Here is a 24,847-nt window from a genome sequence, read left to right on the forward strand (position 1 = left end):
ACTATTGAGTTGTAGGAGTTCTTTATGTATTCTAATTACACTTTCTTTATCAGGTATATGATTTGTAATTTTCTCCCTATTCTGTGCGTTGTCTTTTCCACATTCTTGATGCTATCCTTTAAGCATAGAAGTTTTTAATCTGATGAAATCCAATTTATCTATTTTTTCTTTTGATGCTCATTCTTCTGGTGTGATGTCTGAGAACTCTTTGCCAAATTCAAAGTCGTGAAGATTTACTCTTGTATTTTCTTCGAAGAATTCTATTGTTTTACCTCTTTTGTTTAGGTCTTTGATACATTTTGAGATTTAATTTTAGTAATGGTATAAGTTAAAAGTCCAACTTCAGTCTTTTGCATATGGTTATGTAATTATTTCAGAACCATTTGTTGAAATTTATACATAAGGGTTTATTTCTGGACTCTGTTCCATTGGTCTGTATGTCTGTCCTTTTGCCAATATGACACTATCTTGATTACCATTGCTTTATACTAACTTTTGAAACTGGAAAGTGTGAGAGTTCTTACTTTGTTCTTCTTTTTCAAGATTATTTTTGTATTTGGGGTCTCTGTGTGAATTTTGGAATCAGCTTGCCAATTTCTGAGTCAGCTGAAATTCAGATAGGGATTATATCAAATTTATGGATCAATTTGGGGAGTATTGACAGTCTAACACTGTCAACTCTTCCCATCCATAAATATGGAATGATTTTTCATTTATTTACATCTTCTTTAATTTATTTTAACAATATTTTGTAGCTTTCAGAGTATAAGTTCTATATGCATTTTGTTAATTTTATTTTTAAGTACTTCATCCATTTTGATGCTATTGTCAATGAAACTTTCTTTTCGTATTCAGAAATTTTTACTGTTAGTAAAAATTACAATAGAAATCTAATTGATTATTGCATTTCATCTTGTATCCTGCAAATACTCTAAACTCTTTTTTGATTCTTCTTTCTTTTAGTGGATTTCTTAAGCTTTTTATCTATGGGATTATATCTTCTGTGAATAGAGAGACTTTTACTTCTTCCTTTCCAATGTTTATGGAACATTGGATTCCATAATGTCAAGTCAATGAACACTTTGTTTTCATTTCATTTTCTTGCTTAATTACTCTGGCTGAAATCTCCAAAACAATATTGAATAAAAGTGATGACAGTGAATGTCTATGTTTTATTCTTGATCTTAGGGAAAACCTCCTTTCACCATTAAATACGTTTTTCCTGTGAGGTTTTTGATAGATGCCCTTTATCATGCTGAGGAAGTTCCATTCTTAGTTTGCTGAGTGTTTTTATCACAAAAGGGTGCTGGATTTTTTGATCAACTGCTTTTTCTGCATCTATGATATAATCATTTTATTTTTCTTTTCAATTCTAACTGGTATGCGATATATTGCATTAATTTATTTTTTGATATTAAATCAACCCTGCATTGAGGGAATAAATTACACTTATTCATGGTTTATAATTCTTTTTATATGTTGCTGGATGTAGTTTGCTAGTATTTTATTAGGATTTTTGCAACCGTATTCTAAGAATTCTTGATCTGTAGTTTTTCTTTCTTGTAATATCTTTGGTTTTAGTATCAGGGTCATACTGGGCTTATAAAATGAATTAAGAATTGTTTTCTCCTCTTCTACTTTTTGGAAGAATTAGTAAATAATGAGCGTTACTTCTATATCAATAATTATTTTTTAAAAATTTACCATTGAAGCCATCCATCTTTGCTTGGGCTTTCCTTTATGGGTAAGTTTTGATTACCAGTTCAGGCTCTTTACTTGTTATAGGTCCATTCAGATTGTCTATTTCTTCTTGAGTTTGTTTTAGTGATTTTCTTCTTTCTAAGAATTTGTCCATTCCATCTAAATTATCTAATTAGTTGGCATACAATTGTTCATATATTCCTTTATAATCCTTTTTATCTCTATAAGGTCAGTCCTCATGTCTCTTTTTCATTTCTGAGTCTTGTAATTTGAGTCTATTCTCTCTCTTTCTCTTTGTGTGTGTGTGAATCTAGCTAAAAATCACTCAATTTTGCTGATCTTTACAAAGAACCACACTTTGGTTTTATTGGCTTTCTCAATTTTTCATCTCTTCTTTATTTCATTCTTCTACTTTCATCTTCATTATTTCCTTTAAAACAATCTTGCTTTAGATATAATTTACTCTTCTTTTCCTTGTATTGGTGTAATTTTTAAATTTGAGATCTTTCTTCTTTCTTAAAATAGGCATTTATGGCCAGACATTTTCCTTTAAGCACTGTTTTACCTGCATTTCATAATTTTTTATATGCTGTGTTTTTATTTTCATTCACTCAAAGTATTTTATTTCCCTCTTGATTTTTTTCTTGACCTATTGGATATTTATGTGCATTGTTTAATTTCTGCACATTCATTAATTTTCCAGTGTTCTTTCTGCTATTGGTTTCTAATTTCATTTCATTGTGGTCAGAGTACACTTTGTTTATATTATTCTTTTAAATTCATTAAGGTTCGTTTTATAGCCTAGCATATGGTCTATCTTGAAGAATGTTCTGTGTGCTCTTGAGAACAATGCACACGCTGTGCTGGGTGGAATATGCTATTGCTTTCTATTAGCTTTAGTTGACCATCTTCAAAATGGAATACTAATCTTTGCACTGCTTGTATTAAGTAGGTGATGCTTGAATCACACTTGATAATACATATAAAACAATTTTGTAATTGGACTGCTATACCAGTGGCTTTCAACTGGACATTATTTTGTCTCCAGCAATGGTTTGAATGTCTCTCCCACAGTTTCTGTGTTGAAAACTTAATCCCTAATGCAACAGTGTGGAGAAGTGGGACTTCTAAGCGGTGAATATGAACTCTGCCACCGTGAATAAATTAATACTGTTATTGTGGGAGTGAGTTCAGTATCGAGAGATTGGAGTTCTTATAATGCATGAGTTTTGCCCCCTTCTTTCTCTGTCTTGACATGTGATGCCTTTCTCCATGTTATGATACAGCAAGAAGGCCCTCATCATGTTTGACTTTTTGATCTTGAACTCCTTAGCCTGAAGAACTATGAGCCAAAAATTTCTGTCCTTCGTATATTAACCAGCCTCAAATATTCTGCTATAGCAGCACAATATAGACTAAGACACCACCTAAGTGACAACTGGCAATGCCTGAAGACGTTTTTGATCATCACAACTGGAAAGGTGCTACTGGCATCTAGTGGGTAGAAGCCAGGACTGCTGCTAAATATTCCACAAGTCACAGGACACCCCTCTAAATTGTATGGTCTAAAATGTCAATAGTGCCAGTGTTAAAAAAAACTCCACACTATACATGGGCAACCCAGCAGTTGCAGAATAAATGGTAAGAGGAGATACAGGTAATGTTTATAAACTCATGGACAGCATAGTTAAAGGGAACTTAGATTTAGTCTCAATTCATGAATATCTTTCTTTCTTTTTTTTTTTTTTTTTTTTTTGAGATGGAGTTTTACTCTTGTTTCCCAGGCTGGAGTGCAATGGTGCGATCTCAGCTTACCACAACCTCCACCTCCGGGGTTCCAGCGATTCTCCTGCCTCAGCCTCTTGAGTAGCTGGGATTACAGGCATGCACCACCACGCCTGGCTAATTTTGTATTTTTGGTAGAGATGGGGTTTCTCCATGTTGGTCAGGCTGGTCTTGAACTCCTGACCTCAGGTGATCTGCCTGCCTTGGCCTTTCAAAGTGCTGGGATTAGAGGCATGAGCCACCATATCCAGCCAATTCATTACTATCTTAAGCAAGGATATATCCATTTAACTTGAAAAAAGTAAGTTGAAAAATGTATATACGGGTAGGTTTTACACTATACATGCAATCACATTTTTAAAAAATGTGTGCAAAATAAAAATTCTAGGACCTCCATATTTCCATAAAATTGGTATAATAGTAGTTAAAATAATTGGAAAAAAGAAAGCTTATATTTAGATTCTCATAATAAAAATATGTATAAAACTATGTAAGTAAAAATTTTTAAATTAACCAGTACATTAGAAAGAAACATAAGACTTATTTATCTGGAAAGAAGAATAATTTTTAGCTCAAAGCAGAAAATTCAGTTTGAAAGAGGAAGATAGGTGTTTTGCAACCTGAAGAGTAAAGGTTTTCTAGTTCAAAAGACATAAACAGCCTTCTAAAGCAAACAACATGGGTAAGATACATGAGAAAGACAACTTCTACCATGTTATACTACCAAACAAACTTACTAAAAATGCACTTGTTAACATTTTATGTTTTTCTAGAAAAGATGGATCTAGCTTTAAAAACTGGTAAATTATTTGAACCTAAAGGTACCTCCGTGTTGGATTTCTGTGAGTTCGGGGGAAGATATTTCTTTTCTGTTTATTAGAGAAAACCAAAGATGTTTTATAGGGCACCTTTGACTTTTTGTAATGAGACACTGAAAACTACTTCAGATCTACCCCAATTTTTTTTTTTATCACTTAGAGTCCCCCAAATAGAATGTAGTTCTAAACAAGTACAACATTTGGATGTCATTATTGCTGTGATTATTCTGAAACTTCTGAGTTTGCAATATGTAACCTCACATCTGATTTACTCTTACATGTATCCTGAGAGGACGTAAACACAATCACAGGAAAATGACAATTTCCATTACTAAGCTCTATCTCTGGTACATTCATTTTAGTCAAACTTCTAACTTAGCTAAGTCTTTCAGGAGCTTTAATGTTTTCAAAAGCTCCTTAGAGAATCTTTCAAGTAAAGGAGACTTAGAGTCACACATTGTGAGGCTGAACAGTCAATGGGAATGCAGATAATAAGAACTTAGCAAACCATTAGCATGCAGCTGCTTCACTTCTTAGAGAATAATTTTTCGTACAAGTAGACCGCATTCTTTCTGGGCTGCATTTACTGCAGAACACCTCAGGAAAAGGCACCATTTGCAAGATTTTTAGTAGAATGGGCCATTCTCGGAACTTTTCAAATAGCTCACCCTCAGTCTTAAATGTGATAAAGATCCCTGAATTTCATGGGATTCTTTTTTTTTTATGACAGGCTGCTAATCACCCTTGATCCTATGATAAATTTAAATACTAACTAATCCACTTTGAATAGGGATTAAGCTTCAATGTAGGAGGAAAGTGTTCATTAGAATTCATTATATCAATTTGTAATTTGAATGATGCATCTTCTAAATAAGATACTGCGTTTCTAGTCATTGTTAACTGAGAGCTTAAACATCCTTATCATTAATTAATGGAAAGAGAAATAAAATCTGTAACAATTGAGGGAATGCTTACTCCCTACCTTTCTTAGCTTCCTAATATACCTAGCTATTATTTTTAAGATGAACAATGCCAAAATAGAATAATCACCATGGTAGAAGGAAAACATAACAAACTCAAGTTTATGTCAAGGATAATTTGATGTACATGAAAAATGGAATACATATTGCAGATTTTCTTATTTTGATGTATGCTTTATTCATGTTGAGCTCATTGTTGTCAAATTATCTTACAAATTCAACATGGAAATCAGATCAGATAATCATTTATCACTGTCTTACATTCTTCATATTTGGAATAAAAACATCTAATACCACTGAGCTAAAGTTGAGTCATAGCTCCCAAATCTAAGTAATATTTTATTCCAAGTAATTGCTATTATAGTACAATAATTTAAATTTTGATCTTAAGATATTTAAGTCATGAAATCAGAATGAATTAGACATTCATCTTTCTCTCTCCTTAAAAAAAGTAAAGACGTCTGTAAGCAGTCATTTGCGAACTTAATGAAGAATATAAATTTCTGGGGCCTCAGTACTTAAGATAAGTACTTCATTCAATTTAAAACATTAAATCATGACTTAAACACAGTGAATTGTTCTTAAATTTTAATGCTATACTTGTGTAGAATGTCATAAAACTTGATGTTAAGAATTTGTGTTCTGCTGAATTCGGTGGCTTTTTAAAAGTAATTTTATCAAGATTGATAGGAATATAATAGGGAACACTTGCGCCACACTTGATGTGTGCCAGGTGCTAGTGCTTCATGCAAATTAATTATTTTAGTCCCCATAACAGCCTCGTAATGCAGGTACTATTAGAAATACCATTTTGTAGGTGGTGAACATAAGGCTAGAGATTGAATGTGTCCAAGCTCACACAAAGGGTTAATGAGGGAGCTGGGATTCAAATTTGGGTAATGTGGCACCAGAGTCCACGCTTCCACATATTCTGTTGTATGTACAGTTTGTTGGATGCTCCATGTCTCTGGTATGTTTTAGTCAATCTTCAAACTTAGCTAAGTCTTTCATGTCCTCCCAATGATCTACTTCTTATGTACTTGGACATGTAGTCTGGCTTCCATAACAGAATAATCTCCTAGTCCTCTTCTTCAGCTCATGATTTAATTTTTTTAAGCTTGTTTCTTGAAAGGAGCCCAATCCACTTTCGTAACCCTGAAGCTGCTCTGGTGAAAAGTGCCATCATTCCAGGCAATTTCCAGAAAATTTATTCAATTCCTCTATTTATCACTTTACTCTTCACTTTCTTTTTACTGCCAGTTGGGTCCTGACCTCCCAGCATCATAGAACTGGTGGTAAATTTTGACTTCTCTGGTTTTTAACCCTAAGTCTTTCACAGACGACAGCTTGTATATTATTTCCTTCATTTTCTGCTGCTCATCTTATATATCACTTTATTCCCTGTATCTTCCTCAGTTTATATTATTCCTGTGTTAATGAAAATTGAATTGTGTAGTGGCAATGATATACTCTGAAATTTCTGTGCCTTAACGTAATAAAGCCTAAGTTTCACTAAGTGTGTTTGTTCACTAAGTTTGTAGATTTGGGGACCTCCCATTTCTGGGCCATTATGGAATCTGAATGTAAAGAAGCTCCAGAGGAATGAAATATACCAAATTTTGCAAACCACTAGTGTAGTTCACTCATATTTACTAGACTTGCATATGTAAAGCTGTGCTGCCAGGAGCAGGTGGTGTCCAAGGGGAAAATAATATGATTGATATAAGCTGATTCTTAACTGCCTTAACCTCCAGGTGACACATGTTCTGGTTGAAACTAGTTTATTGATACAACTTAAGTGAGAGTCTGGAAGGGAAGCAGAGGGGACCACATAGAATATCTGGTGAGCATTGCTGATCTTTCCCACAATATACTAAGACTACTAAGACCTCAATAATTTTTTTCTGTATAAATTATCAAATAATCTTTTTATCCTGTCCTGTAAATAAATTTATAAACTGCTTAAACAATTTTCTCTTGTACTACTGACATGTAGTAAAGATGACCTTATATCAGTGAAAGCCTAGAGTACAGGAATATTTTTAATACTAATAATGATATTTTGCTATATTAGTAATGGACATTAACAGATTCAAAGTCAGGCAATAAAGGTGACATTTAATTAGGTCCATGAGGACATGAAAAAAAAAATTAAAAAGAATAAAATACCTAATTTTACCACTGTGTTGTATGTCCTATCTTCCATAAATTTTACAAAGTGGAGCATATATATCAAGGAAATTTCTGTAAGAGTGTATTACAGACCAAAACAACTAAACTATGTTATTGTCTTGGTGTTGTAGGGGGTCTCTTATGTATAGAATTCTGAGGTAGGCAAGCTGTAGCTGATTGTCCAGACTTCTATAATGGTTTTTCAAAGAACAGAAGAAACATTTCAGTTTGAAAGCCCTTTGTAAATAGGTAAAACTGTAAGTATGCATATTTGTTTGTAACTTTATAAGATAATGAGAGTGCAAATATGAGATTATTTCTTGTGAGAAGGTGAATAAGTCCTCATGGAGATTGATCATAGAAAAGAGCAAAACTATTTTGTTTTAACCTGGTCAAAGACAGCTGCCTTATAAAATGAATGAGATCTCCAACTTGAAATCTCCTTTATGTGACTCAGTCTTCTCTAAATGTCTAAAATCCTTATGTTGTGCCTTTCCTCTGAGATCCTCAAATTTATACTGTCCACTACACAAATGTTCTATATGGTTGGACTTTCAGGTTAAATGATGCCGCCAGCCAAAAGTATAATTTCTACTTCCATGGCCACATCAAGCGAAACAAAATACTAGATACTGGATAGGAAGAAAAATTAATTTAATTATAGATTATTGGCACTTGCTGTAAGGAGAAAATAGCTTAAATTGATCAATCACTTGCCTATATTTCTTCAAATTATATAGACTGCTTCGAAGACAATTTAATGAACTATTAATAATTGCAAAACTGTTAATTCATAGTAAGAAAAAATAATAAAAATAAGCTTTAATGTTTTGACTTTCTTTGTCTTTTATTTTTATGTTTTATTTTCCAAGATGAACTTCTGATCAAATTGGTCTTTATTATTTGGTTTTAGCCATTGTTAATAGAATTTGTAACCCATTTTTGGAGAGTGAGTTTTACATATAACCATTTCATTGTGGTAATTGCATATTTTGTTTTATTTTATTGTGAAATTAGGAGCAATGTAATTTTTGGTCACATTTTCCCCTAACATTCGTAGAGTAAGCCTAAGTTATAAATGTTTTCTAAAAGTTTACATCAAAGTATTCCTGTCGACGTTGGAGAAAGTAGTTAGATTACATTTTTACCACTAATCATGCAAATGAGTCTCAGCAGGAGACAGTTTACCCAAAGTCAGACATTCCATGGATTCACAACAAATTTTCTTCAAGGACTAGTTGACTGAATGCAAATACCTTCACTGTCCTGAAATTTGTGCCAGTTAAATCCTCTCTTTCAAACCCTCCACAATAGAAAGCTTGGGTCCCTACCAAGTCCTTGTTTACATGTTTAAGCAGACTTTTTTTCTTTTCCTTTTCTTTTGAAAAAAACTGGCCCTGCCTACTGGCATTCATGCTACCCATTCCCATGTAGAGGTTGGTGATCTTCCTGGTTGGAAGTTATTGAGGGTCATAATTTGAATATATTAAAAAATTGGACATGCCACTGAATGACCAGGCATCAAATGGCCTGGCTCTTCTTCATTAAGTACAATACAGTGGTAATTCTCCTATCACCAGAATGGAAAATCTTACTGACTATGATTCAGCCAGACTTTACGAAACCCTACCAATGTCAAGAACTGAGTTTGCAAACTGATGGCCACAGGCCGTATTTGGTAGAAAGCTGTGTTTTGACCACATTCCCATGCTTTGTTTTGCCTTACACATATTAGAGCCTACATTTTAAAAAGTCAGGATATTTTACAGAAAAGTTCAGATTTAAGTGTCTCTTCAAAACTCAGAAGTTCCAGCACACTGAACCTACATCCCTGCATTCAGCCACTGGTGTCTAGTGCCTGCCCTCTTTAGGTGAGGTACATGGACTCGAGGCCACACTTCCTCTCTGTCCACCCCAACTCTAAATTGTCCTATGAGACCTGCTTCAGTCATTGGTATGACCTGCCTCTTCTCTGCAGCACTTGAACTTGTGACCCTCTAAGTTGTTTTCGTTCTAAGTGTGGCCTCAGTGCCACTTTCATCATAATCACCTGGAGTGTTCACTAAGCTTGTAGATTCGGGGGTCTCCCATTTCTGGGCCATTACAGAATCTGAATGTAAAGAAGTTCCAGAAGAACAAAATATATCAAATTTTGCAAATCACTAGTGTAGTTCACTTGTATTTACTAGACTTGCATATGTAAATCATTTGGTGATTTTCTTTTTAAACTATAAGCCCTCGATTATTGATCCAGCACCTAAACTGGCCTACCTTTTGCATTGCTTGAATTTTTAGCTATATGTAATATAATTATATTACATGTAATATATTTATTTATGTGTAATATATAATATGTATTATATGAACTATATATAATTTATTATTTATAATTATCTATTATATGCATTATATTAATTATATATAATTTAATTATATGTAATAGTATGTAATATATTTATTTGCACTATAATTATATGGATATTTACTTATATGTAATATAGTTTATGCAATATATAATACAATTTACACAATATGTAATATATGTAATTTAAGAGTAAATTACTAAATATTAAATACATAAAATATTAACTGTATTAAATATTAAATACATAAAATATTAAATGTATTAAATTAAATGCATTAAATTTAATACATTTAATTATATGTAATTTTCAATTATATAGAATATTTATATATACATATATGTATGTAAATATATATACATTTTATTATATAAAATATGGTACATATACATATTCCATACAACTCAAGAAAAAGGTTTGCTCCTATAAATATAAAATTTGAACCACAATAATTCTTTTTTGAGATGAAGTTTTGCTCTTGTCGCCCAGGCTGTAGTACAATGGTGCGATCTCAGTTCACTCCAACCTCCCAGGTTTAAGTGATTTTCCTTCCTCAGCCTCCCGAGTAGCTGGGATTACAGGTGCCCACCACCACACTGGGCTGATTTTTGTATTTTTAGTAGAGGTGGGGTTTCACCATGTTGGCCAAGGCGGTCTCGAACTCCTGACCTCAGGTGATCCACCTGCCTCAACCTCCCAAAGTGGTGGGATTAAAGGGTGAGCCACTGCACCCAGCCTGAACCAAAAAGACACTAGACTGACTGCGTTCTTGGGCAAACAGGATCTGGAAGTGGTGGAATTGCTGTGCATTCGCAGTGCATACCTGAAACTCATTTCACCTTCCTTTTCTTTCTCCAGTCAAGTTGTATTTACTTTATATCTTTCCCTATTGGGAAATTACTGTGTTCACCTGTCTTATAATTTTAGAGCAAGTCTACATAAACTTAGTGGTAAGTTTCTTACAAGACCCAGGAGTCTTCATCTTTTTGTCCTTTTACCTTCATCTTACATATCCTGCTGTGAAACTAGACATGTTAAAGTTAAATATTTAGGGTTATGTAATTTACTGTGTTTCTTCTCTTTTTAGTTTGGCGACGAAGAATTTCAAAATCAAATTTATAACTTAAATTTAATAATTGTTTAGATATCTATGACTGGAGTATCTGCTTTTTAACTTCAACCCTATTTGGAATCATTTGTTCTAATCTTTTAAAACTTATTTCTGAGAATTATTTTTAATATTATTTCTGAGAATTTATTTTAATAATTTCTGAAAATTATTTTCAATATTTTTAATATGTTTATATATATATATCTTAAAAGATTAATTTAAAAGACTGAATAAAGTTGGGTGTGCAAATGCAAAAAAAAAATAAAAAACTAAGAAGCCTGATTTTCTTTCAGCAAATAAGTTTTAGGCTAATGTACACTCTTATAATTAGTTTTAACTCATGTTTTTTTGTTGAATGCCAACTGATCATCATACAAGGCAAACAAATTTTTTAAACTGAAGTTCAGTTTACATATTGTAAGATGTGCTGATCTTAAGTGTACAGTTTCATGAGTATTGACAAATGCACATATTCATTAACTTGTACCACTATCGAGCAATGAAATATCTCCATCAGTTCACTCAGCATCTTTTCCAGTTAATCTCTAGCCTCCAGAAACCATCAGTGGTCTACTTCTTACCATCGCTGTGTAGTTTTGCCTATTGTAGATCTTTCTGTAGACAGAATCATTATGCAATATGTAATGAATTCTTTTATATGAGGCTTCTGTTCACTCAGCAAAATGTTTTGTGAGACTTAACCATGTAATTGCTCATATTTGCAATTCATTCATTTTTATTGCTGAGTAGTAGTCCACTGTATGAATATGCCAAAGAATTGTCAGTTCTTCTATTCATGAAAGTCAGGCTGTTTCCAGTTTGGAATTATTATAACAGAAACAGAAGCTGCTGAAAACATTCCTATACAAAGCTTTTTATGGTTATATATTTTCATTTGTCTAGATATATATGCAAGAGTAGAATTGTTGGTTCTTAGGGTAGATGTATGTTTAACATTTTAAGAAAGTACTAGATTTCCAAAGAGATTTTTCTAGCTTATTTTCCCATTGAAAATAGGACTCTGATTGTTCCACATCTTCACCAACAATTAATGTTGTCTTTTCTCTTTAGCTTCTAATAACACTATAATGACATCTAATAACACTATAATAATTAATTTGAATTTCAATGATGGCAAATGTTGATTAATTTTTCATACATATATGTGCAATTCATATATCTTATTTTGTGAAGTGTCTGTTCAAGTAATTTTTCCATTTCTTTGGTGGAAAAGTTGTTTTTCTTGTTATTAATAAGTTGTAGGAATTAGTTCTTTGTATATTCTAGAGCCAAATCAGATATATAGGACACAAATATTTTGTCTCATACAGTGTATATATTTACTCAATGTTTTATTTCTTTTGACGAGCAGAAGTTTTAAATTTTGTAATTCAAATTTGTAATTTCTTTCCTTTATGATTAGTGCTTTTCATTTCTTCTCTAAGAAATCTTTGCCTACCCCCAAATTATAAAAATATTCTCTATTTTTTTTTCTGAAAGCTGCATAGATTTAGTTTTACACTTAGATCCAAGATATAGACAAAACTAATTTTTGTGAATGGTGTGAGGTCAGTGTGAATATATGGATATACAGGATTTTCAAAACTATTTGTTAAAAAGACTTGTATTTCCCCATTGAATTGCTTGGGCTCTATTAGTGTATATCCTTTTACCATATATGAGTGAGTTTATTTCTGAAGTTTCTATTCAGTTCTATTGATATATTTCTGTTATTTTGCCAATATCACACTCTCTTTATTTCTATAGCTTTAAAGTAAATCTTGAAGGCAGATATTCTTCTAATATCATCTTTCTTTTCTAAGATAAATTTGGCTATTTTAAATTCTCTGAACTTCCAAATAAATTTTAAAGTAAGATTGTCCATATTACAGTAAGTTTTTGGATGGAATTTTGCTCAGAAATGCATTGAATCTGTAGATGAATTTGGTGACAATTGACATTCTAGCATATTGAGTTTTCCAAATCCTTAAATTTGGTATATCGCTACAATTCTAAGCCCTTTAAAGTTTCTCTAAGTGATGTTTTATAGTTTTCATTCAGAGATACTATAATGTCTTTTGTTAAACTTATCCTGACTATTCTATATTTTGGTGAGCAATTGTAAATATTATTATACAGCATTATAATTTCTGTATTATTATATTTCTAAGCCTTTTAAGATTTCTCTCAGCAATGTTTTATAGTTTTCATTCAGATGTACTACGTGTCTTTTGTATTTTGGTGGGCAATTGTAAATATCATTATACAGTAATTTAAATTTCATTATCCAGTTCTTTATTGTTAGTATAAAGAAATGCACTTGATATTTTTTCATTAACTTTGTATCCTGTGACTCTGTTAAATTTACTTAATAGTTGTGGCAATTTTTTTTTTTTTTTTTTTTACAAATTCTTCATAACATCCTACATAATCATGCTATCTTTAAATAAAGACAGTTTTCTTTCTTTCTTTCCAATTTTAAACCATGAATTTAATTTACTACCATATTGTAGTCACTAGGGCTTCCAGTACAATGTTGAATAAAAGTTGTGAGAGAAAGCATTCCTATCTTTTTCCAGATCATAAAGAGAAAGCTTTCAAAATTTAATCATTAAATATGACAGGGAATGTACATTCTGTATAGATGACTTTTATCAGGCTGATGAAGATTTTATTCTATCCCCAGCTTGCTATAAAGTTTTATTTTAACTGTAAATGGAAATTGAATTTTGTCAAATGCTTATTTAGCAGCTATATTATAAAATATTTTCCCTTTTAATCTATGGATGTCATAAATTATATTTATGAATTATATTTGCTGATTTTCAAAAGTTAAACCAACCTTGAATTTTTAGGATAAATGTCATTTTTCCATTATATAATATATTCCATTATGTAATATATTACATATATTATTACATTACATATTATATTTTAATATTTTAAAATATATTTCCAGATTTGATTTTCCAATATTTAATTATGGAGTTTTGTGTCTATGTGTGTAGGGATTTTTCTTTTCTGTAATTTTCTTTTCTGATGATGTTCTTGTCTGACTTTTGTATCAGGATATTCTGGCCTCATAAAATGTGTTGATAAATGTTCTTTCCTCTTCTGCTTTCTGAACCAATCTGTTTAGAACTGATGTGTCATATATTCCGTAAATGTTTGATAGAATTCACCAGTGATTGTGTCCGGGCTTGCTTTAACTTTTTATATCACAAATCTGATTTATTTAATCCACCTAGATATGTTATCATAATCTAGTTTTTATTGTGTCAGTTTTGGTAAATGGCATGTTTCAAGGAATTTGTGCATCTTATCTGTATTGCTGCATTTATCAGGATAAAGTGTTCATGATAATCTTTTATAATAACAAGATCTGTAAAATCTATGGTTACAATCCTTCGTTCAATGTTGGTATTGAAAGTTTGTACTTTGCTCTTTTTTTCTTGATGATTCTTGTGATAATGTTTATGATTTTTTGTAATCTTTTCAAAGAATCAGCTGATTACTTTTTATATTGTTTGTTCATTATTTCACTAATTTCTTTATTTTTTGTTTTTTCCCATTTTGTTCTGTTTACTTTATATTTAATTTGCTTTCTTTCCTCTTCACTTCTTAAGATATAAACATAGATTATTAGCTTTATATCTTTCTTCTTTTCTCCTGTATGGAATAAATTGTCAATGTCCCTCTAAGAATGTTCCCTCTGTATCTGTTGTATTATTTCATAGCTTTTGTTTTTTTTTGAAGCTATATCGCTGGATTTCCAGAAAAAAAACTTTCAATTATAGCATTGATATTTAAAATCCATAACATAATAGTGCTCTCAGGGCATTGGTAAATAGCTCTACTAAAATAATTTAAAACACATCGCAAATTTTTCTGGAAAAGAAGCTTTCAGTTTGAGAAAATGATCATATATTTTAGGCGAATTAAAAAAAATACCAAGTTTCCAAATTGCACGTGAATTTTATGAATTATTATAATTTTTTTAATGAGCTGGTAGCTGTCTATTAACATAGTTTTCAACATTCAAAAAGGAAGAACAAAAACCTGAGTTAAAAATAATTTTAGAGGCTATTATCTTTTAATGTTAGTCAAATCTTTGACCAAGCTCTCTTATGATCAATTTCTTAAAAACATTGCCTATGTCAGTGTCAATATCCTGTTTGTTACATTGCACTAAAGTTTTACAAGATGTTACCCTTGTGGGAAACTCGGTAATGGCGCTACAAGATTTCTCAAAATTAATTTTGAGAAATATTAATATTATCTTTCTCAAACCTATAACTGCATATAGATTTACAATGATATCAAAGTAAGAGATATAATTACAAAAAAAAAAAAAAAGAAACCTGGCACATAGTTGGAGCTTATCAAATATTAGGTTTTTGTTGGTTTGTTTGTTTGTTTTGAGATGGAGTTTCACACTTGTCTCCCAGGCTGGAGTGCAATTGTGTCATCTTGGCTCACCACAACCACTGCCTACCAGGTTCAAGTGATTGTGCAGCCTCAGCCTCCTGAGTAGCTGGGATTACAGGTGTGTGCCACCACGCCTGGCTAATTTTTGTATTTTTAGTAGAGACAGGGTTTCACCATGTTGGCCAGGCTGCTCTTGAACTCTTGACCTCAGATGATCCACTCACCTCCAACTCCCAAAGTGCTGGGATTGCAGGCATGAGCCACAGCACCTGGCCAAATATTAGTTATTTTTAATGTTATTTGCTCTATATTACTAACACATTGTAATTGAATGCATTAGTATAGTTTGACTCATTAATTCAAACACTAATTTAGCAAATATTTATGGATGCTTATGAGGTACAAGGTCTCATATATTAGGGTTATAAAGACATGACCCCTGCTTCCATGCTGTCATGTAACTCCAGTACAAAGACGGAAAGAAGAAAATCCTCTGAGTACTGTAATAGGAGGTGTAATGGAGTAGTTAAAAGCAAGGTTTGGAGCCAGGAAGACTCATGCTGTATCTCCCCGATTCCTGTATTTTCCTTAAAACCGTATGTTTCTGAACAAATTACCTACCCTCACCCTCTTGATTTCTATTGTTTCATCTGTAAAATGATAACAAAAATGATTTCAATTTCTTTTAAATAAGTTTAAATGAGATAATATAATACTTTAGTCTTCTAATAAAAATAAATTGAACACCTATTACTTGGCTTTCTAAGACACTGAGGATCCAACAGTGCTTAAGCAAATTATGTCAGCCTTCATGAAGTGTAGCCTTGTGGGATTTTTGAACACTCAGAGAGATTTGCTATGAAATTGAATGCTTTCACTGCAAAGTTATGAACTTTTCCCTTGGACCATAAAAAAACAGTAATATATCTCTAAGATAAATGAAAGCACCTAATGTTTGCTGTTACATATGCTGTATAATGTTTTCTCTGTATTTCTAAAAATGTGTATGCAAACTGAAATATATTTTCAGTATAATTTCACCCATGCTTTATTTTCATGTAGGTTTGATTTTTGATGAGTAGCAGGTACTTACTTAGCAAGTGATCAATAAGTAATAGCATGAAAAACAAAGATATATATATATATATCTCATATATCTCATATGATATATGAGATACAATGGGGATAAGATGATTTCTATCAGGAAAGGCTTTTTGGAGGAACTGCCATTTGAGCTGGACCTGGAAAGAATAAAAAATAATATTTAAAATAATACTTAAAATAATATTTTAAGTGTCACTCAGATTATACCCACTTTACATGTCCTGGTAAACAGGTACTTTAAAAATATTATTTTATATGTTATTGCATCTGCCATGCAATGCTGGCTACTGAGGCTATGAGATAATAATATTTTAGCCGGGTTGAGTTCTTGGTCTTTGATCTGACTATCCTGAAGGAATACAATAATTTTCTCTAAACTCACCATATGAAGTATCTTATTTCTCAGAGATAGTGCAATGGGCTTTAAAGTCAAGTCTGTAGCTACTTATGCCAGCCAGTCTTTTACTCAGCATTTTCCAGAAAACAGCAGTTCAAACTATCAGAGCTTAGCTTTTCCCTTTAGAAGATTTGAGATTAATTGTACATTTTGTCTGAAGAAATTCTTATAACTTTTAACTTTATAAAAGAAAGAGTCAAAATTTATGTAAAGAATTATGCAGAATAACTGAAAAGCATTATAATTGATAGAACTATAAATTTGTTTGAGGGGATTTATGTTCTTCTCATTAGCTTGCTTTCTTTTTTTTTTTTTTTGTCTGAGACAGTGTTTCACTCTGTGGCCCAGGCTGGAGGGCAATGGCATGATCTCTGATCATTGCAACTTCTGCCTATTGGGTTCAAGCTGTTCTCCTACCTCAGCCCCCCGAGTAGCTAGGGTTACAGGCACGTGCCACTACACCTAGCTAATTTTTGTCTTTTTAGTAGAGATGGGGTTTCACCATGTTGGTCAGGCTGGTCTGGAACCCCTGATCTCAAGTGATCCACCTGCTTTGGCCTCCCTGAGTGCTGGGATTATAGGCGTGAGCCATCACACCTGGCCTTTCTCATTAGCTTTCTAGTTAACTTTACTTGGTGTTTGAATTCTTCCTCGCGCAAAATGCAAGAAGGCTTTGATAGTATGTCTACAAGCTTACTTTCCTAAACTCTTTAGTTTCTTTTTATATATCATTTATATTTATAGAATATTTATAGAATGTCCTCCTGTGTCTAACCAAGGGTATAATGCAGTTTTTAGCTAGTTGAAAACCAGACCTGCTCTTAAGATTCTCAACACATGAGATACAAAAAAGGAACATGTCAGAGGAAATTTAGGAACCTAGAGGGGAGGGAAGGATTGGAGGATCTGACAACAGATGAATTCACCTGAAGGGATGACCACCTCCCAGTTTAACAGCTTAATTACCAGTTCTGCATGTGGCTGAGCCTTCTGGAGTTTCTGATAAAGATGATGAGAAATGATTATCTTCAGCTTAGCACAAAAAAGTCTATTAGATATCAGATGCAAAAGACAAAAGTCCTTTGAATCTACCATTTCTTTTTCTTACTTGGCATATGATTTGCTTGAGTCTTTTTTTTTCTTTTTCTGTTTTTTTAAATTAAACTTCTACTCCAAGAAAAGTTTCTCTTCTTGGAATATATTTTTGGTAACAGTTTTTGTCTCTTGGGGGAGAGGTAATGTGATAAGTTTTTTTATTCAATCAGTCATCTAAAAATAGAAGGTAAATGTCTTTTTTTTAAACAGAAATCTATTTAAAGCAACTTAGAAAATGTATCAGGATTGTGTGTATAATTATGGTATTATATGTTCTTACTATGTCATGTTACAATGATTTATTATTAGTTTTAAAGATAATTTCATTGACATATATTTAGAGGTAATTGAGAAACAGACATTTAGAAAATGTTTCATTTCAATTACTAAAAAACATGTTATTTATAATACACAAATCAGGTGTCTTTAAATACAGTTTCTTGAATAAGGTGTCTTGAAATTCTGGGGTTGTTTTATTCAAACCTTTATTTATGTATATGTCTTTAGTCCAAAGAAAGATCTAGAAAACAAATCTCTCTGAGACTAAATTGAACATCTGAGGCTTGTGAGAAGGTCATAGAAATGAAATTTGTATGTCTACCATTCATTTTTGTTGCTCTTCTATTATAAAAATATTTCTGTAACAGCTGGATTCTGTTTACCTGTCATACTGAAATATGATAACATTCTGTCTTAGCTTTAAATTATGTAATTTAAAAACATAACAGTAATAGCTTCCCACTTTACTTGTCCTGGTAAATAGGTGCTTTAAATATGTTATTTTAAATTATTTTCAAAATCCTAAGTTATTCAATCTAGAGTAGGCATTTTATGCCTGTTTTTAACAACATGGAAACTGAGGCTAAGAGAATTTAAATAACTTGCACAAGATCACAACATGCTAAGTGTAAGGATTTAAACCCAAATGACATGCCCTGAACACCAATTCTAATACCCTTCCTGTTGAAGCCTTTGCAATTGTGAAACGCTTTTCATTTTCTCAAAGCAGAACCTAAATAGATGTATGGCATTACTGTCATAACTGCTGATGAAATGGCTCTCCCGCAGGAAGGAGAGCAGAGCAGCTACATAGTCAGAGGGGGTCTGGTTGCCACCTGTGTAGGTTTCAGGCGATGCAAGGAAAGGTTGGAATGGTTGGACTCATGGAAACCTGGCCTCCCTACTTATCTGCAGTCCTCTTGTTTCAGGTCATTTACATTCACAGAGCACTTCAGGACTCATTGCCAAGGCTCTGGTGTAAGCATCTCTTTGGTATGCAGGCACAGATGAAGCTCTTGAAGATGGTTGGTGCCCCAGGTAGAAAGTTGACCCAAGTGAGTTCTTTGACTCTTGAGAAATGAGCTCAGTTATAAGAAAGGAGAGTGTTCTGAGACTTGAAACAGAGGAAGGCGAAAGTGAGTAAAATTGGATTTAAATGGAAATCTGATGTTCATTTGAATTTGTTCCAGTTATGCTTGGAATGCCTGATGCATTTGAATTTTCAAGTTTAGAACAGTATTATGTGAAAATGCCTCGATAATTCCAGAAAAGAATATGTCTAAGGGGAATGAAGAAGTAAAGGTGTCTTTTATTACTTTCAGCTTTTCCTTAAATCCATTTAATTATAACACCAGCTTACACATCTGTAATAGCTTCTCAGGGCACTTTGTGATATGTAACTTTGTTTTACTCTTAATAGATCTTTGTTGTAGGCAGCACAATTTGTATTTTCTTCACCTTGTTGATAAAATAACTGAGGAGCAGAAAGATTACATAAATCTGTTATTACTCTTAGAATTTGTGGTAAGAGTAAAATAGAATTATTTAGAAAGATGTGTTTGTGTGTGTATGTACATATATATGTGTGTGTGTGCCTCAAGATTTTAACTTTAAACATATAAGTATATATTCTGACATGGGCTAAGGCCTTTCATTTGCATATATTTTTGATGATTGTAGTTCACTATGATATTTTTTAATGTAAATCAGATCCATATTGATTCATCTATAATTTCTAGGGTTTTATTTGGCAGCAGGAGAGTAGGTACTTAAATTTTTAAAGCAATGGGTATATCTCTTTCCTATATTTTTAATTGTTATTTTTCAAATATTTTATTGTTATCATATTTGAAGTTTGTTAGTCACTTGCCTTTACTGAGTCTTACTGAAACATTCAATAGCATTTTCATAGTACTATAATTCTATCTGCAGATCCATGGTCTATTGGTTTACTAATATTTAATTAAGTTGTACAATTACAATATAACAAGTACAACTGACAGGGACAGTTTTGGGAAAAAACACAACTGATTCTATTAAACATACAACACAATGAGTGGGAGCAGACGTGTGGATATACTTGTGGGTAGTCTGCTAACTGTGAGCATACAACGTGCCAAAGCATACGGATGTTTTAGAGATGGAAGGACAAGCTTTGATTTATCAGTTTCAGAGACTTCTATTTTGACTATAAATAGTTAAATTTTGAAAAGAGCACTTTCTTCCTAGTCATCTTGAATATAGGCACAGATTTAGCTGAAGTCTATTCATCACAACATCTACTTATTCAACCAATATTTATTAAGTACCCGCTATGTGCCAGATACATAGTTCTGGCAGCTGGGGATACAATATAAATAGAGCAGATATAAATCTCTCCTTTTATGAAACATAAAGTCTATAAAGTAGAAAGACATTAAACAAATTAAATATGAAATATAGTGAAAAGTCTATGGCAAAGGTGAAGTGGTGTTTGAGATAGGGTCTGTGATTTGAAGGCCTTACTGAGTTCATATTTCTGTGAAGATGCAAAAGAGAGGAGAGTGTAAACATACTCGAACGGCTTTAATACAAACCAAATGCAATTGGGTTCACAGGAGACAGTTTTGATTTTACTAGGTGTGGAGATTGGTTGACCATCTAGAGGGGCAGCAAGTGCAAAGGCCCTGAGGCAGAAGAATCAGTCTGTTTGAGGGAGAGCATGGAGACCAATGCGGCTGGAGCAAGGTGGAGAGGGAAAAACAATAAATTGGAGAGGGAAAAAAAATAATGAGGGGGAGGATGGAAATAGAGCTTCAAACAGAATCTTCTAGTTTCTGTTACTAGGACTTTGGCTTTTACTCTGCATAAAACAAAAAGACATTGGAATATTCTGAGTAAATAGGAGAGATGATCTGAAAGATGACAGCATCAGCTTGTGCGCTTGGTTGAGAATGTCTTAGAGAAGGCTGAGAGTGAAAACAAGCAGACCAGTGAGGCTGGTGCAGTGCTTCAGGTGTGGGACAATGATAAAGTAGGCAATTTTTAGCAATGAAATTAGCAGTAGAGGTAGATAATTATTTATATTACGAAAACAATTAGAACATAGTAGGAGAGATGAAGACAGAAAAATGAGACGCAATCAAAATATTTAGCAGTAGATTATCTAAAATTATATTGTGACCACATAATGAATGACTATATAAAATGTATGTAGAAAAATATCATAGTGACACATTTAATAATGATATACAGTAATGCTGTCAATGTGGTACATTCCAAAATAGACTAATGATATTTTTGCAAATACAAATTGCACACATATTTTATTTGAACATACAAGGCATACAAAAGACATATGCATGAATTATGAATACTTTTAAAGTTTCTTATTTTTACTCCTCTGCGCTTTAAAAAGTTTTCTGTACAGTAAGCATGCTAAAGACATTAGCTAATTCATTTCTTTGTTCCATCAGTGCACTTTTTTGAGCAGGGACTAACTTTAAAATGTTGCTCTTGGCTTTAAAAAGAGATTAAAAATGAATGAGACGTAGCTCTTGTCATCAGTCTTTATAATTTTGTAGTTGTAGAGTAATATGATGTATATACTAATATTTTTAAAAAGTTAGAGAAGCACAAATAAAATATTATAAGGGGTTAAGAGGAGACAAATATGTAGCTCAATGGCATTTGAATTGGGTGGAGAAATATCAGGGAAATGTTTTGACAGTTTGTGGAACAGAATTCTCAGTGGAGGAAACAGATATTAGCAGAATTATGGAGTCAGGGATGCATAAGCCATGTTTGAGAACATATCATCTAGTATAGCTCAAGTGTAGAGGAAATATATATATATAAGTAGTATAAGGAAGTATAGTTGTATATTTATATGTATAGTGTAGATTCAAGAAGTATATAAGTATAATGGAAGATAATCAGACAAGAAAAATGAAAGACAATGTAAGAATACTGTTAGTCATTAAAGAGTAGTATATTTGTGCTATGTTTATATATGACACACATTTGCCTAAAATTTATTTAACTTTTGTAGACTTACATTCATAGGTTAGCTAAAATCCCTATTCAGTTACTTAAATTTTAATTATAGACTTGTGCTACAAAATTGGTGTTTATTGAAAAGAAAAATGTACTCTTATGACTTGCTCTCTTCCATAAATATTTTTCTGATTTATTTTGCATTTCATCAATACAAATATACTGGAGATATCTATTTACAAATAGAAAATTTTACTTTAGTTCCTCATATATTGAATTTTTCCTGGGAGGCAGCTGGAAGAATCTAGTTCATTTTATGTGAAGTTTATTTGGAAAAATGAAAAGAATTGTTGCCCTACAGAAGAACTTGGTAGTGACGTCTGCAGAGAGGTGCTGGGCATCTTGTTTAAATTCCTCGTGACTTAGGGCTATGGAACTGAGCCAAAACCAGCATCACGGCTGCCCCTAGTCACATTGCTGCAGTTTGTAAGTTTGCATTAGTCAACAGCACTTGGAGGGTCTGATTACTTACTTGTGAACATTTGCTCTTGGCTGTAAACTGGTAAATAAACAAAGGCTCTGCATGAGAGAGCAATGACATTTTGGTAATTCTAGGGGAAAATAAGTCAATTTGAGCACTTGATTATAAAGAGAGGAAACCAAGATGTTACATTTTGCAGTCGTTTGTCCCCCCACCCCCCATTTGTAACTGACAGATTGGATTTAACACATGGAAACTGGAAGACTACTTGCCTTTAAAAACGGTCTAATTACATTTGGAACTTAAGGGAAATAGAAGATTCCAGGATATTTTTGTTTTGAATTTGAAATTGGGGACAGCGCATGCACAGTTGTTTGTTTTCACACTTTATGGGAATGAATCACACCATGTCGACCGTGAGATTTAATTATGTATTTAGCAGAGAAGCTGGAGATGTGCCAATGCAATAGCTAAGCTGCTGGAATAGCCTGGGCACAGCCCCTTCCAGCTTCCAGACGCTGCAAACCTTTCGTAATAGGACGTTTAGCATAGGAGATGGAACAGTGTTGATGAGATGCATAAAATCTCAGTGGAATGCTTCTGCTAGGAAACAAAATGCTGATGTTAAAAGAAGGACGTTTTTTATAACAGGGAGCAAAGCCACTGAACCTCTGGGCATAGGGTCTAACTTTAATTGAAGCAATTCGAGCAAAACATGTCATCTCTGCTTGTTTCCATTGTTCATTTCGTCTACAGTCTGGTGTGCGAACACTCCATCCTAAACCTTTGCACATAGACAGAGCTTGTTGCAATATTTAGAGCCTGGGGACCAAGGAGTAAAATGAAACTTGAGGTTTTTTTATTTAAAAATTTACTATTATTTTAATGAGTTTTCTTTAATACTCAATTCAGAACCTAATTGGCTGAGAAAATTTTTGGATTAATGTATGTTCAAAGATTTTTTTATTTTCTGATAACAGTTAGCTAAATAGGTTAATTTATTTATGAAGGATTCATGAAGGCTACTGAAATAAACTAAAAAGAAAGAGGCAAGTCTGATATAATTTTGCCATAAAATATATTTTCTTCTTAGATGTGTCTGATCCAGTAATTTTCATTCTAAGTCTCTTGAGAGTAGCTAGGATAAACCTAGAGTTGCTCTTTTTTTTCCTTAAGATGTCAAAAGCCTAACAGAAGTCATACATTTTGCTAGCATGAGAGAGCTGTAATGCTAATTAAATAATATTTTTTCTTGTTTGCTATAATTATATCACCCTGGCTTATTGACTGTGGATAATAATTCAGGGTTCGACAAAAGTAATAAAAAACAAAACTTTGATAATAAAATACCTGGGCTCCAAAGATACAACTTCTGATAGTTAGATTATTATGATTATTTTTGTCTACATGTTTTCTTGTCCCTAAATAGGGATAAGAATTCTACACAAAAGAAACATGATGACATTGGACTTAGAATAAGAAGTAAGGAATGCTCATTTCTTCTAATCTGTAATAAATCCCACTTGAGATAATATTTGATCTCTTGATCCGTGGTCTCTCTGTCTATAGACATTGAATGTATTCTCCTAGAGTCTACGTTAGTGTTTCTGAGGGTTGTTTGAATCTACTTTCAGTGAATCTTCTGACATACAATAATACAGATATTTTTTTGATGATACTACCAATGAAATGTATGTATCAGGTAATTTCCAGTGAATGGAGTGGAACTGCTTGTGATCAGGAATGATGCTTTCTTCATATTGATGATGTCACGTAGGCACCTTCAAAGGCTGCAATTGTCCCGTTTGCTGAAGCAGCATTGTCGATTAACTGATTAAATGAATGAAGTGGGGCTTTTGCCATCACTGCACTATCAAAAAGTCACTCCATGATAAGTCCTTGATAATATGTAAAATAAGTTAAAACAAAAGAGAGAAGAAACTAAGAAAGCCATTCATGACCACTGGTAGAACTATGTCTCCGTGATGGGCTGGCAGAGCAGCAGCCCTCTGCTGTGATCCCCCTTCAAAGAACCCCCTGGGCCAACCCAAAGAAAGCTGATAGGGCCACAGTTCTGTTCTGGGGTAGATGTGAGTGGCAGCAGGAAGTGGGAACTTATAAAAGCCTGGCATCACACCCTGACTTGGGTCAGCTTCAA

At 32.8% G+C, this 24,847-nt stretch overlaps 1 long non-coding RNA gene across 1 annotated transcript; it reads left to right on the forward strand.

Moving 5' to 3' along the window:
• Nucleotides 1–1,776: 1,776 nt before the first annotated feature.
• Nucleotides 1,777–18,699, forward strand: LOC116559726. Its single transcript, XR_004272587.1, has 3 exons — nucleotides 1,777–1,933; nucleotides 3,359–3,363; nucleotides 18,689–18,699. It is a non-coding gene; the product is annotated as an uncharacterized LOC116559726 (long non-coding RNA).
• Nucleotides 18,700–24,847: the final 6,148 nt, after the last annotated feature.

The sequence above is a fragment of the Sapajus apella genome, unplaced genomic scaffold (genome assembly GCF_009761245.1).
Source record: "Sapajus apella isolate SASKATOON/1434 unplaced genomic scaffold, GSC_monkey_1.0 scaffold24, whole genome shotgun sequence".
Lineage (NCBI taxonomy): Eukaryota > Metazoa > Chordata > Mammalia > Primates > Cebidae > Sapajus > Sapajus apella.